We start from the raw sequence: 16,144 nt of genomic DNA, 5'->3' as shown, positions 1-16,144 counted from the left end.
TCTGCCTCCATGTCACACTCTGGCCTGGCAGCCAAGATCTTCACAAGTTGGCCTATGTGTCCCCCAAAATAACCTTGCCCCACTACCACATCCACTCCAGTCTGGCTGTTCTCTTTCATCAGAAATAAGGGGCAGATTACCCTGGGGATATTAAATCACCTTTTCATCTCACCCACAATGGCCTCCCCTCCATTACCCAAGCATCATTTCTTCCCAGGTTGACCCATGTCACACCACACCTTCTAAAAAGGTTTCCCCAGACTCATCAGCCCACAGAGACTCACTCCTGATAAATATCTCTGGTTACTGCATCAGTACCACATGTATTGACAGATATTGATATTAATTTGTGATTTTCAAACAGTTATTCGGCTTCCCCAGCACAATTGTAAGCATCTTTAGGAAAGTCCCTATGGCTTGTAATCGATTCTTCCAACTCTCAGTGCAGTGTTAAGCACACAGCACCTATTAAATAAATTCACATTTAGGGGCTTCCCTGGCAGTCCAGTGGTTAAAACTTTCACCTGCCAATGCAAGGAATGCAGGTTCCATTCCTTTTCAGGGAGCTAAGATCCCACATAAATTGTGGCCAAAAAAATAAAATATAAAAAAATAAACTCAATATTGTAAAAAATTCAATAAAGACTTTATTAATTAAATGTGCATTTTTAAAGGTCAGGTGCATTACACTTAAGAAAGTTCCATGATGCTCCAACATATCTTATGCAAAAGTTCTTCTGAAACCTTTCTAGCAAGGCAGTTACTATCTGTGTGTCCTTGGACAAGTCACTTTGCTTTTCTGGGCTCAGTTTCTTCAGTGATAAGATGAGCCCTCAGTTCTGATACTCCGTGAAGCTAATGTTGCAGCATTTGTTTTGCCTTCCTTTCTCTCTCCACTTGTTTGGAGACTAACTGAAAATTTGGCCTCCAAAAGAAAAATGAAATAAACAGGAAAAAGTATGTCTTTTTACTTTTCACATAGGTAAAAATATAGCAGATATCTGCAGAAACGTTTGTTGTTAAATTAGTAAAGTTCTGTCAATGCAGATCTGTATTAATAGTCCAGGAGTTTACTGTGAGTCAGGTATGACGGTGGACTTGGGGGAATGCCCCTAGCCCCAGGCCACAGGATAGTAGTGGTATATGGATGCTGATGGTGATCAGAACCATTCCCCAAAAAAAAGAAAGGCAAAATGGCTGTCTGAGGAGCCCTTACAAATAGCTGAGAAAAGAAGAGATGCAAAAGGCAAAGGAGAAAAGGAAAGATATACCTATCAGAATGCAGAGTTCCAAAGAATAGCAAGGAGAGATTAAAAAAAAAAAAAAAAAAAAAGCCTTCCTTAGTAACAATGCAGAGAAATAGAGGAAAACAACAGAATGGGAAAGACTAGAGATCTCTTCAAGAAAATTAGAGATACCAAAGAAACATTTCACGCAAAGATGGGCACAATAAAGGACAGAAATGGTATGGACCTAACAGAAGCAGAAGCTATTAAGAGGTGGCAAGAATACACAGAAGAACTATGCAAAAAAGATCTTCACCACCCAGATAATCACGATGGTGTGATCACTCACCTAGAGCCAGACGTCCTGGAATGTGAAGTCAAATGGGCCTTAGGAAGCATTGCTATGAACAAAGCTAGTGGAGGTGATGGAATTCCAGCTGAGCTATTTCAAATCCTAAAAGATGATTCTATTAAAGTGCTACATTATGCCAGCAAATTTGGAAAACTCAGCAGTGGCCACAGGAGTGGAAAAGGTGACAGATTTTATTTTCTTGGGCTCCAAAATCACTGTGGGCAGTGACCACAGCCATGAAATTAAAAGAGGACTGCTCCTTGGAAGAAAAGCTATGACCAACCTAGACAGCATATTAAAAAACAGAGACATTACTTTGCCAACAAAGGTCCGTCTAGTCAAAGCTATGGTTTTTCCAGTAGTTGTGTATGGATGTGAGAGTTGGACCATAAAGAAAGCTAAGTGCTGAAGAACTGATGCTTTTGAACTGTGGTGTTGGAGAAGACTCTTGAGAGTCCCTTGGACTGCAAGGAGATCAAACTAGTCAATCCTAAAGGAAATCAGTCCTGAATATTCATTGGAAGGACTGATGCTGAAGCTCCAATACTTTGGCTACCTGGTGCGAAGAACTGACTCATTAGAAAAGACCCTGATGCTGGGAAAGATTGAAGGCAGGAGGCAAAGGGAACAACAGAGGACGAGATGGTTGGATGGCATCACCAACTCAATAGACATGAGTTTGAGCAAGCTCTAGGAGATGGTAAAGGACAAGCCTGGCGTGCTGTGGTCCAAGGGGTCACAAAAAGTCAGACAAAACTGAGCAACTGAATAACAACAACATAGATGCTGAACACTGGTTCTGCCCTCAATTCCAAAAGTAGCCCTTGACTTCACTAAAGGCAAGAGATGTTTTGCTACTTAGTAATTTTGCCATTTTCCCCAGCTGTCATTTGGCTATGTGAGTTCAGGAAAATTACATTTTTCTGAGTCTGCTTATTTGGTGGAACTAATATACAGCTCAAATAAGGCAAAATATGTGAGACATGTACAAAACAAAGTGCTCTAGAATACTATATGGGATTTGCACTGTGGCTGAGCACCGTGTTCTAGTCCCGTGGATTGCAGATCTGGCTTTTCCATTCTCTGTCTGGCCTGAGTTGGAGCATTCCTGTGGATTCAGTTTCCACATTTGCAAGAAAAAAGGAGTTGGACTAAACAATCCTTTAAGAGCCTATCTGGCTTTAACCTTCTGGGATTCTATAATTTGCTCCAACCCCCTGGCCCACGCACCGTTTTGACCACCTTTTCTCTGGCTCTGGTCAGCTCTCAGAGAAGAAAGGCTGACCATCCAGACATCTTGAGTTGGAGTAGGAGGCAGACATTAGTGAAGAGAACTGCTCCAGGGCCCAGAGACCAAGGTGCTGCTGTGCATTATCCCCACCTCACACCCCAGGACAACTCTGCACTGCAGGGCCCTTCACACTTGGGAGCTGGGAGTTCCTTCTGGCCTCATCATTTGATTTGCTTTCTCCCCAAAGAGGCCATTTCTCAATTTTTCTTAAAAGCGTAGTCTTTGTCTCTGTTTGCCCAACAGTTGGCAGGAAGCCACCTTCCTCCAGACTGTGCCTCCATCTGTTCATCTGTAAAGTGGGCACAGTAATGTTATACCCTACCTGACTTGGTTCAGGATTATAGATTCTTTAAATATCTTTGATTTCATGCTAACAAGTATAGACCATTGCACATTCTGTCCTTTCAGCCATCATGTATACTTAGAATCTTAATACTTTCTCCTTTTTTTCCAGATAATCGTTCATTTCCAGGCCTAGGACCTGAATACTTGTTTACTTCTCCCAGCTGTGCAAAAGCACATTCAAGTGAATGACTATAATGCAACCGCAGTGCATGTCGCCGAGGTCGGCAGCAGCAGAGGGGTCAGCACCCTGAAAGGACTGCCTGGGAAACCACGCTGCTGTGAAGTCACATTGCAGCCCAGCACACAAATGCTATCTATTCACAGACCATTCTTGACCAAGCAAGCATGCACATCATGGGCAGTTACATTCTCAAGTTTTTAAAACCAAGGGGAACTTGTATACTGGGCCTGTTTTTCAGCCTGTTTGCTATCTTTTTTGCATTCTAACCCATGTGAATTTTACAGACACTGGGCTAAAAAGGGTATTCGGACACCTGGACACATTCCTAGAATGTCATCATATGGTCCTAATTCCGTGTCATCAAACAACACAAACAAGACCCTGTTTACAACTTTTTCTTTTTTTAATTTCGGATCTTTCTGAGGAGATTATTATATATGACATATCTATAGCTATGTGTATGGCCATAGATGTATTTCTGTGTGTACATATGTATAGTCATATATTCTTACATATGTACATACAAATACAGAGATATATAAAGTACATAGAACTTCCTTAATTGTAAATAGCCAAAAGGTACTGACATGAATGACAAATTTTCACATTTAAATAGTCATCAACGTGAAGCCATGTTTAATGCTTGTATAATGTGATGCAATAAAATTTAAAATAAATTTATGCACATGGAATATTTTTAGCTGGGTCTTCTGAAATTTTGTTGTCGTTTCTCCTCACAGAATAAGAGGAATCATAGTGTCATCTTTAAAGAAAGTCTGTCACTCCCAAACACGCCTGAGAAATGACTTCATCCTTCAGAGAGATTGCATTTTTCTTCCTAAGGCCCCTTTTCTCTTTCCTGATGCTGCCTTCTTAGGGTACCAAGCTGACTAATTAGAAATTACTCAGAAGAGGACATAAAATGCCACTGACATACTTTGTGGAGGAAATATGGAATACAACCAATGATACATACAATGCTTTTGATTACCCTGCCTGCTACTATGCTCTGCTAATCCTAGCAAAGGGACTGTCTGTCTGGATGGGCCATGAGGGGCAGGTCGAGGAGTGCACTTCTAAGCAATGCTTGTTGTTATAATTACTCTTCTTCCAGAGATTGCAGAACCTGACCTTGAATTATTATATCACCTTGCTTGTGCCAGTCAGGGAAATGGGAGTGCACCTCATCCATCAACACTGTCTCATTCTGGCTGTGGAATCCTGAGCTGATGGAGTCCCAGGATCCTTAAATGTTCCCTTACATGGGGACAGTTGGTCAGCGTGGCTTTGGGCAGGCTAGAACTTGAGCCATTTAGTAGTTTTATCTTTTTAGTATTCCTTCTGACCTGCTGTTGCTGGGAGTGAAATGCAGTTAACCCTTGAACACCACAGGTTTAAACTGTGAGGGTTCATTTAGCAGATTTTTTTTCAATAAATATACAGTCTAGTACTACAGTATCTGCTATTGGTTGGATCCATGAACCCTGGACACAGAGGGCCATCAGTATAGTAATATCCAGATTTCTGACTGGACAGAGATTGGCGCCCACAGCCTCTGCATTATTCAGAAGTCAACTATACTAACCCTAGCAGAGCCTAAACTAAGGATATGTTGGGAACTGAAAACAAGAGGCCACTGGCAGAGTTTTCAATCATGGTTAAGAAGTCTGAAATATTTCACACGTTGGCCAGAGGAATTTCCATGGAAAGTCTCAAAAGATGAAATATACTGAGATGCTCCAAACAGACAACTTGCTCTACTGACCCAGTCCTGTGGCTTTTGCTTGTTATGCCTAAAGCTCTATCTTGAGCATCATGGCCCAATAGGTCCCTGCTTTTGACCTGGCCATAACTTCTCTCCTGTTCCGTGGAACAGGAAGAGTTGTGGGGGCAGAGAAAGGAACCAAACAACTTATTGGGTTTGCAATGGACTGTGAATATTCAGAACTACATAGACGACCATGCAACACACTGGTCAGGATAAGGAAGCATCCATTTGGTACCAGTTTATACCTGGTCTGAGCATAGACTGAACTTCAGACTCTCTGGCCAGAAATATATTTTCCCCCATGGAATTCTGCCTTTGCTATTGCAAGTGCCTCTGGCAATCACAATTCTTGATAATGTTTCTAAAATAAAACCTCTTCTCTTTCCTCCTCCCATCTCTCCCTTCATTTTTTTCTACCAGCACAGTGAATGCACTTATTCATCTTCCCTGTTTTTGGAACAAGGAAGACATAGTGAACATCTTACGATGTTTGTAAGTTTGTAGAGGCAGAAAGGCAAAGAAGGTTGCAGAGGGGAACTTCTGAGGGACTTTGTAAGAAATCAAGTGTTAGGAGTGACAATGACATAGGTAGTTTCTGACTTCCCTCTCCCTCTCAAGAAAAAAAACGAACATTTATGGGTAAGACACCACTAAGAAAATCCTAGAACATGGGGGTGGGACTGAAGCATCTCCTCCACACCACAGGGACCAAGACTGGTGACAGTATGCAGGTTCCTTAAAAAAACTAAAAACTACCGTATGATCTGGCAATCCCACTCCTGGGCATATATCTGGAGAAAACTTGGTTCGAAACGATACATGCACCCCAGTTCACTGTAGGGCTGTTAACAGTAGCCAAGACATGGAAGCAACCTAAATGTCCATTGACTGATGAATGGATAAAGATGTGGTACATATATATAATGGAATATTACTCTCCATTAAAAAGAATGAAATAATGCCATTTGCAGCAACATGGAAGGACCTGGAGATTATCACACTAAGTGCAGTAAGTCAGACAAAGACAAATATCATATGATATTGCTTATATTCAAAATCTTTAAAAAAAAAGTGATACAAATGAACTTATTTACAAGACAGATATGAATACAATGTTGTAAATCAATTATACTCCAATACAATTTTTTAAAAAAGAAACAGACTCATACATAGGCTTAGAGAACAAACTAATAGTCCCCAAGATGGGAGGGTGGTAGGGAGGGATAGATTAGGAGTTGGGGATTGACATGTAGACACTGCTATATTTAAAATAGATAATAAAGACCTAAAGTATAGTGGCAGGGAACTCTCAGTATTCTGTAATAACCTAAATGGGAAAAGAATTTGAAAAAAAAGAGACACATGTATACGTATAACTGAACCACTTTGCTGTACACCTGAAACTAACACAACATTGTTAATCAATTATACTCTAAAATAAAAATTTAAAGAGAAAGAAAATCCTAGAACATAGAGGTGAGGTTGAAGCACCTCCCTCACACCATGGAGATCAAGACATGAAATTAGGAGGGTAAGAAGAATGGCCACATGCTGACCACATTGCCCTTCCCCCAGGGCAGCACAGCACCCCATTAAGAGGTCTTCCCCTGAGCCTAGCATTTCTCTATTGGGAAATAAGAGCCTAGAGTGAACCTCTAGCCTCCACAGTGTTGTGGGTCACTTCTTGGTAGCCCCAGTCTGGTCTCATTCCACAGGAATTGTGGGGAAATCTGTGGGGCTTGATCACAGAAATTATGATTATGATGGAGAAGGGGTAGGGGCTTGCAAGAACCAGCATTTGCATCTTGGCAGACCCAAGTTCCTACTTGCAGGGTCCAACTAGTTGTCCCAATCAGGGACAACCTATGACCAGGGAAACCTATGGGATGCAAGTCTGCCCGATTCAGATCCTCAAATGAAGAACCTTGCTATCCCTAGAGTCTGGTCTGCTCCACTGCAGCAGAGGAGCTGAGTCATAGCCCAACCCGCTGCTGAGTGCAGTTCCAAGTACCCCCTGACCAGAAAGCCTGGAAGCTACACAGCTTAGGAATACAGAGCTATGTAGCTCTGCTTGAGCAGAGAATGGCAGGCTGTTATGATTGTTGCAAAGCAAAGTCTATCAGTATAGGGCCAGGGTTCTTGGAAGGACCAAGTCAGACTGAGTCAAAACCACACAGAATATTGCCGGGTGTGGGTGTATTCTGGGCTCCATCAAAGCAGGGAAACCAATTCATACACCCATCCATTACTGAGTATAGCGTCTGGCCTCTCCCAACCAGAAAGCCTGATCCAGAACACCTGAGAACAGCTTGGAACTGACCTTTCCATTTCACCCAGGCAGAGGAGTTAAACCATCCCTTTATCAACTGGTAACTGTACCTCCTGGCCCACCTGGCCAAAACACCTGGAAGCTGCATAGCTCAGCAACACTCAAGTAGAGAGTATGGCAGGCAGAGATGATAGGCTGCAAAGCCAAGCCAGTGGCCTTGTTTGGCCAGGGAACTTGGAGAATGGGTTGACTTGAGTCAAGACCACAAAGAGCCTTGCCAGACTTGGAGATGATTCTCCTGTTCTACCTGGGCAGGAAACTGATTTGTTCCCCTCCCATTGCTATACACAGCATTCAGCTGGCCCAGCCAGAAAGCTAACCAGAGCAGACTGGAAGCTGTACAGCCCACCCAACAACCTTGCTTACAGTGATGCTTGAACAGAGAACACAGGCTGTGGCTTTTCGGTCTGCAGGGCAGAACCAGTGACCTCATCTGGCCATATAATTCAGTGCACATACCTGCCTCATTCAGATCCCCAAATGATGAGTTATGCAGGCCCTGGAGCCTGTCCTGCTGCCCTACCGAGGAAAGGAAGCTAATTTATAGTTCTGCCTCCTGTGGAGAATAGTATCTAGTTTCAATTATCTAGTAAGTCTGACCAGAGAACTCAGGTAACCTTGGAGCCCATCCTACTGCCTTACCTAGGAAGGGAGCAAAGCCAAAAGTCCTATCTAACATTCTCAGTCAGAAGTACCACCCCAGACCCCAGCCTGAACAGTGGACTCATCTGAAAATACACCCTGATGGCAAGTCCCACCTGTCCAAAGATATCATCATCAAACATGTCCAGAAACCAAAATGAGCCAACTGGTAAAGAACTGTCTGTGCCAAAGTAAATTTTAAAAGTCTGGAATTAGAGACTTTTTACTAAAATGCACAGATGCCAACATAAGGAATCAAGGATCAAAAAAAATCAGGTAAACGTGTAAATGTGACACAAAAGGATATAAAGTTCCAATAACTGAACCTAAAGGAAGGGAGGTATATGAATTGTCAGACAAGGAATTTAGAATAATCCTCCTAAAGAAATTTAGTGAACTGTAAGACACAGAAGACAAGTAAACAATCAGGAAAGCAATGACAAACAAAACAAGTTCAACAAATAGAAACCATCAAAAAGTCAGACAGAAATCCTCGAGCTAAAAATTACAATGATTGAACTCAATGACTAAAAAGTCAAACTGTCAAAAACTGTTAACTCAAAAGTCAACGACTTGATCTAACAGAAGACCTAGAAGACAGAACATTTGAAATAATCCAGTCAGAGAAGCAAATATAATAGAAAACAAAGAATGTAAAGAGTGAAGAAAGAATATGTAACTTATAGGACACAATTGAAGGAAACAATATTGGCATTATGGGAATTTCAGAAGAAGAGAAAGGGAAAGAAAGCATATTTAAAGCAATAATGACTAAAAACTTACCCAATTTGGGGGAAAAAATGAATGCCCAAATTCATGAGGCCCAAAAGTCCCCACATAGGTGAACTCAAGTAGGGCTACACCAAGACACATTATAATTAAATTGTCAAAGTGAAAGCTAAAAAGAAGTCTGAATGCAGTGGAAAAAAAGAGTGGAGCTACACACAAAAGAACACTCATAACATCAGCAGCTTTTCCTACAGAAGCTTTGAAGGCCAGGAGAGAACAGAACGATATATTCAAAACATTGAAAGAAAAAACTGTCAGCTGAGAATTCTATGCATGGAAGAGCTGCCGTAAGTAATGGATAAAGACTTTCCCAAACAAAAGCTGAGGGAGTTCATAAGCACTAGGCTTGCCTTCTAAGAAATGCTAAAGGGACATCATTCAAGATACTGTCTCTGGAAGAGACAGAAATCCATGGAAGCTCTTCCTCTGGAAAAAATATAGAGTCTTTTAGAGAGTGAGATGATCAACAAGTGCTTATCCAGAAAGTTGTTCACTAACAAACTGTAAGACTTGTAAACTTGTAAAACAAGATGTAAGACTCACATACTGGAAAAAGAATCTGTGAAATCCAAGCTGTTGACAGTACTGCAATCTCCTCATTTACAGTGAGAGAATGTGAGCACTCCAGTGGGATGGACCCAGCCCAAGGCGCTACTTATTCACAGGTCACACAAACGGCCGCATTCAGGTGTGGGATATGACCACCACCATGGATACGGTTAACAAAAGTGAGGAAAAGGACGTAGGCGGTCTAACTGAAGATTGGCTCACAAGACTGGATCGGTGTGATCTATGCACATCTCACTGCGCTACTCCTAAGATCAGTCTGGCAACTTCTGTGGTTCAGCATAGCCATCTTTGGATATCAGATTCTAGTCTTCAGCTTCAGTACCATGAAACCATCCATGAAGCAGTTGCTTATGGTTCCATGAGACCTTACCAGAGAAAGTCCCTTGTAAGCAAGAGCAAGGAGGACTGAGAGCTTTCACAGTTACAGGGATTTCCAGACTGTAAACTTCAACAGAAATATAGAAAGTATTGTCCCTAAAATAGTAATTTGGGTCCAATACAAGCTGAAGTAAAGCAGGCAATAGGGTAATGGAATGTATCTAAGAGAAAGTCTCATGGAACAGAAATTTAAAAGTTTGAGAGGCTCAGATAGGGGAGTGGAGGTGTATAAAATAGCCAAAGATTTTCTAGAATCCAAGAAAAGGTCATCAGAAGATGAAAATGAAAACAGAGTTATAGAAGAAAGGATTTGAGGGAGGAGGAGTCCTTGGAAGGAAGAAAGTCCCCCACATGGCATCATCACCAAGTATGTCTGATGGAGGAGCTGATTCACCTGGTACTGCACCCCCATCCCCTACAGAGGTCACTCTATCTCCTCAGCACAAAAAAGTGATTCTTCAGGTCAAGAGTACAGCTTGTGAAAACTCAGCAAAGTGAGTAATTGTTACATTAATTCAGACAAGAGTTAAACTTTACTGGATTTCAATACATTAGCTTTTACATCAAAACTTTACAAATTAAGACTGGACTTTATTTTGTATCATTTTATCAGAAACACCTGGGGTAAGGAGATAAAATAACCATATTTCTTTCAATCTTTTGGGAAATTTTTTTAGTTTTACAGGCACATTTAATAGATTATTTGTAAAGCGGGAGTCTATTTCAATGTTAATCTACTTTAGAATATACTATGTCTTAAGAAGATGATTCCCATGTAGACAAGCATCCCCTTAGAGTGTGGAAACCAACAATTTGCATTCCTAATATTGATTAGGTAAATTTCAAAATTCCCTTTGGAACTTAGTCTCCCAACCCTTATTGTGATGGCAAAGTGGTTTACCAGGTATTTAATAAGGTGCTATGTTTATGAAAAAAACACCATGTAATTCAAAAACACTATTAAATTGCTTTGGTGTGTCAGTAAGTCCTTTAAGATAATTTTAATTGTGGTCATTTTCTGAGTCTCATTACTGAAATTCTTAAATGTTAGCAAACATCACCAATATTAAATGTCAAAAGTTCATTTAAACGTTCTTTAAAGTTACAGCAATTGTCTGTGCTTGAACAAATGAAGTAAGAATAATAAAGACGGCTTTGAGTGCCCAGAAAGAACACTGCACCAGTTGCTAGTCTGCCTTACGTTAGAGCCACCATAGTTTTTTCCTGTGTTAATAATTAGGATAATTAAATTAGAATGTAGCCATTTTGTTAAGCTTAAGAGATTGAAGTTCTGAATTTTTGGTTAAAGGTTTTGGCTGCGGCAGAAATGTTATTTTAAATATATTTTGAATTATAAGAACAGAAAAATTGTACTTTTTCCCCATTTAATTAGAATGATTTCCAAGTTTCTGTAAATAATTGTACACTTAAAGCATTAAGCATTTATTGGTAAATAATGTACATATTCCCATTCTGAGAAATATAAGTGGGTCAAGTCAAAATAAACTCTTTCAAGTTTAAAACAAAACCCAAAAAACAAACAAACGCTAAAGGGAGTTCTTTATGTGGCGGTAAAAGGACACTAATCAACATTATAAAAACATAAGAAAGTAGCATTCAACTCACTGATCATGTTAAATATAAAGTCAAAGAAAGATTCTATAATACAGTAATGGTGGGCCATAATTTATTTGCAACTCTAGTTTAAAAGTTAAAAAACAAATGTAGTGAAAAGAAAAAAGAAAATGACCATAATAATCTGTTATTTGATACAAAACATAAAAAACACATAAACTGTAACATCAATAACCTAAAATGTGAGAGGCAAAGTATAAAGTTTAGGAGTGCTATCAAAATTAAATCATTATCAATTCAAAATAGGGTGATAAAATTTTTAAATTTTATATTCAAGCCTCATGATAACCACAAAGGAAGAGCCTATAGTAATCACATTCACACCATGATAAAGAGACTCATTTAGTCTTAAAGACACACAGACACACAGAAATTGAGAGTGAAGATATGGAAAAAGATTTTAGCAAATTAAGAGTTAAAAAGGTAGCTCTATCAGAGAAAAAAATATATTTTAAATTAAAAATGGTTATGACGAGTCACCAGTCCAGGTTCAATGCATGCACGATACTGGATGCTTGGGGCTGGTGCACTGGGACGACCCAGAGGGATGGTATGGGAGGGAGGAGGGTTGAGGATAGGGAACACGTGTATACCTGTGGCGGATTCATGTTGATATATGGCAAAACCAAAACAATATTGTAAAGTTAAAAAAAAAAAAACTGGAAAAAAAATTTTTTTAAAGATAAAATAAAAATGGTTATGAGGCAAAAATCATTTCATAATTAAAAAAGGGCCAACCTATCAAGAAGATTTAACAATCATAAATATTTGTCCCCAATATCAGAGCACCTAAAAATGTAAACCAAAAACTAACAGAACTGAAAGAAGAAATAAACAGCAACATAATAATAGTTGGGGACTTTAATACCCCACTCTCAATAAGACAGATCATCTAGAGTCAGTAAGGAACCAATAGGTTTGAACAATTCTATAGTCCAAACTAACTTAACACACAGAATATTGTGTCTGACAACAGCAACGCTCATTCTTCTCAAGTGCATGTGAGCATTTTCTACGTATATCATTATTTTAGGTCACAAAACAAATCTTAGCAAGTTCAAAGAGACTGAAATCATACCAAGTATCTTTTCCGATCACAATGAGATGAAACTAGAAATCAGTAATAGGAAACTGAAAACTTCACAAATACAGGGAAATCAAACAACACTCTCCTGAATAACCAAGGGATCAAAGAAGACATTAAATGGGAAATAATAAAAATATCTTGAAATGGAAACAGTGTACCAAAACTTATGTGATTCAGCAAAAGCATTTCTAAGAGGAAAGATTACAGAAGTAAATGCTTACATTAGTAAAGAAGAAAAACCTTAAAACAACCTAACTCTATGCCTACAGGAACTAGAAAGAGAAGACCAAACTGAGCCCAAAACTGACAGGAGGAAGGAAATAAGATTAGAGTAGAAATAAAATATAGAACAGGAAAACAATAAAAAAGAGTAACAAACTAAAAGTTGACTGTTTGCAAGAGAAAACTGAGAAAACTTTAATCAAAGAAAAAACAGGAAACAAATCAACAAAATCATAAATGAAAATGCGACATTACAACTGGTACTACAAAAACAAAAAGATAAGAGACTACTGTGAACAGCGATATGCCAACAAATTAGACAACCTAGAAAAAATGGAAAAATTCCTAGAAACATACAACCTGTCAAGACTGAATTAGGAAGAGACAGAAAATGTGAACAGACTGATTAATAGTAAAGAGACTAAATCAGTAATCAAAAGTCTCCTGATGAAGAAAATTCTAGGACCAGATGGCCTCACTGGTGAATTTTACTAGACAGTTAAGAATTAATGCCAATCTTTATTAAACACTTCCAAAAAGTCAAGGAGTAGAGAACACTCATTTTAGGAAGCCAGCGTGGACCCAATGTCAAAGCCAGAGGAGGACACTACAAGAAAATAAAACTATAGGACAATGTCCCTGATGAATATAATTACAAAAGTCTTCAACAAAATAGTTTCAAACCAAATTCAGCAGCACAATAAAAGGATCATTCACCATGATCAAGTAGGATTTATCTTTGAACTACAAGGATGGTTCAACTTACACAAATCAATAAATGGGATATATCCATTAATAGAAAGAAATAATTATATGATCATTTTAATAGATACATAAAAAGCACTTAACAAAATTCAACATCCATTCAACAAACTATAAACAGATTCATGTATCAATATAATAAAGTTCATATACGACAAGGCCACAGCTAACATCGTACTTAATGATGAAAAGTTAAAAGCTTTTCCTCTGACATCAGGAAAAGACAAGGGTGCCTGTTATTTCCAATCCCATTCAACACAGTACTGGAAGTCCCAGCTAGAGCAAATAGCAAGAAAATAAATAAATAAATGGCATCAACATTGGAAAGGAAGTAAAATGGTCTCTATTTACAGATGATATGATTTAATATACAGAAATCTTGAAGACTCCAAAAAAAAAAATAAACTGTTATAGCTAATCACTGAATTCAGTACAGTTGCCTGACAAAAAATTAACATACAAAACCCAAAGTTTTTCTATACACTATACAAATTATCTGAAAAGGAAATAAAACAATGCCACTTAAAGTGGCTAGAAAAATAAGATACTTAAAAAATAAATTTAACTAAAGAGGTGAAAAACTTCCACACTGAAAATTATAAGATATTGATGGAAGAAACCACAGACAACACAAATATATGGAATTCTTGTTTAAGGACTAGAAATGTTCATATTGTTTAAATGTTCATATTTAAATGACCTCCAGTGGCTAAGAATCTGCGTGCCAGTGCAGGGGACACAGGTTCTATCCCTGGTCCAGGAAGATTTCACAAGCTCAAGGCAATGAAGATCACATGCCACAACTACTGAGGCCTTTGCACCTAAACCCCGTGTTCCACAGCGAGAAGCCACCGCAATGAGAAGCCTGAACATGGCAACTAGAGGGTAGTCCCCACTCACCACAGCTACAGAAAGCAATGAAGACCCAGTGCAGCCAAACTAGCTAACATGAATATTTTTAAAAATCAATTAAGCCATTTATAGATTTAATGAAATCCCTGTCAAGACATTAATGACATTTTTTTTACACAAGTATAAAAAACAATCTTAACATTTATATGGCACCATAAAAGACCCTGAATAGGCAAAGAAGTCCTAACAAAAAAGAACATGGAGAGGGGCATCACATTTCCTGATTTCAAGCTATATTATAAAATTATAGCAATATGGCTGGTTCAAGATCATAATGTAGGAAGTCCCTGAACTGATCTCCTCCAATAGACGCACCAAATCTACAGCTAAATATGGAACAATTTCTTCTGGAAAACAACAACAACAACAAAACCTAAAACTAGGTGAGGAACTCCTACACATAGGGAAAAAGAAGAAAAAAACCCCCACAAAGTGGGTAGAAGAGGCTGAGATGCAATCTCACCATAAACCCCATCCCCAGTGTGACAATCTATAGTCAGAATTCAAAACCAGGACCTTCTCCCTGAGAAGGAACAAGTCTCAACCCCACATCAGGCACCACAACTTTTAAGACCTGCACCTGAGGGATGAAACATCTCGCTTTCAAAACCAACAGGACTCACATCCTTAATAGCACAGAAGAACTTCTCTGGTGGTCCACTGGTTCGGAGTCTGCCTGCTGGTGCAGGGAACATGGGTTCAATCCCTCGTCCTGGAGAATCCCACATTTCTCGGGGAGGATGAGCCTATGTCCCACAACTGCTGAAGCCCGAGTGCCCTAGGAGCCCATGCTCTGCAACAAAGGAGTAGCCCATGCTCGCCACAACTAGAGAAAGCCTGTATGCAAGCAACAAAGACCCAGTGGAGCCAAAAATAGTTAAAAAAAAAAAAACAAAACTTTTTAAAAAAGAGCATAGCAAACTGATAAATGATTCAGAGGGCTCACATGCTCAGACTCACTCGTCCCAGGGACTAACACATAGGCAGCCAATTACAAGGTGCTCAGAATACATGTGGGCTTCCCTGGTGGCTCATCGGTAAATAATCCACCTACCAATGCAGGACACATGGATTCAATCCCTGGGTCAGCAAGATCCTCTGGAGTAGGAAATGACAACCCACTCCAGTATTCTTGCCTAGGAAATTCCATGGACAGAGGATCTTGGTGGGCTATAGTCCAAAGGGTTGCAAAAGAGCCAGACCTGACTTAGTGACTAAACAACAGAATACATACACAGAGAACAACTTGGTGGCAGCCAGGGGTGGGGGCAGGGAACAGGTGATACGGGAAAGAGAAAGTGGCGTCGCTCAGTCGTGTCCGACTCTTTGCGACTCCATGGACTGTAGCCTACAACACTCCTCCGTCCATGGGATTTTCCAGGCAAGAGTACTCACTCAAAAGTTACAAACATCTAGTTATAAATAATTCATGGACATATAATGTACAACATGGTGATTACACCTAATAATACTGTTCTGTATATTTGTTAAGAGAATAGATCTTAAAGTTCTCATCAAAAGAAAAATAAACTGATAACTGTAATGGATCTTAACTAGGCATACTGTGGTCATCACTTATTAATATACATACCACTTACTAATACACACTATGTATCAATGTAATATATAGAAATATCAAAGTATTATGTGGCATA

At 39.3% G+C, this 16,144-nt stretch overlaps 1 protein-coding gene and 1 pseudogene across 21 annotated transcripts in view; both read left to right on the top strand.

Annotated features, from left to right (window-relative positions):
* ANO4 (anoctamin 4) overlaps positions 1 to 4,087 on the top strand; it is a 428,567-nt gene extending 424,480 nt beyond the window's left edge. For all 21 annotated transcript variants that reach the window (XM_055575846.1, XM_055575864.1, XM_055575835.1 and 18 more), the window contains one exon: positions 3,324 to 4,087. The gene's annotated coding sequence lies outside the window, so the exon portion shown is untranslated. The remainder of the gene's footprint in view (positions 1 to 3,323) is intronic.
* Positions 4,088 to 9,196: 5,109 nt separating this feature from the next.
* On the top strand, positions 9,197 to 10,353 carry LOC129644349 (BTB/POZ domain-containing protein KCTD3-like; annotated as a pseudogene).
* Positions 10,354 to 16,144: the final 5,791 nt, after the last annotated feature.

This window comes from Bubalus kerabau, chromosome 1 (assembly GCF_029407905.1).
Source record: "Bubalus kerabau isolate K-KA32 ecotype Philippines breed swamp buffalo chromosome 1, PCC_UOA_SB_1v2, whole genome shotgun sequence".
NCBI classification, from domain to species: Eukaryota; Metazoa; Chordata; class Mammalia; order Artiodactyla; family Bovidae; genus Bubalus; species Bubalus kerabau.
Note: the sequence above shows the minus strand (reverse complement) of the source record. Positions and strands in the feature narration are given on the sequence as shown.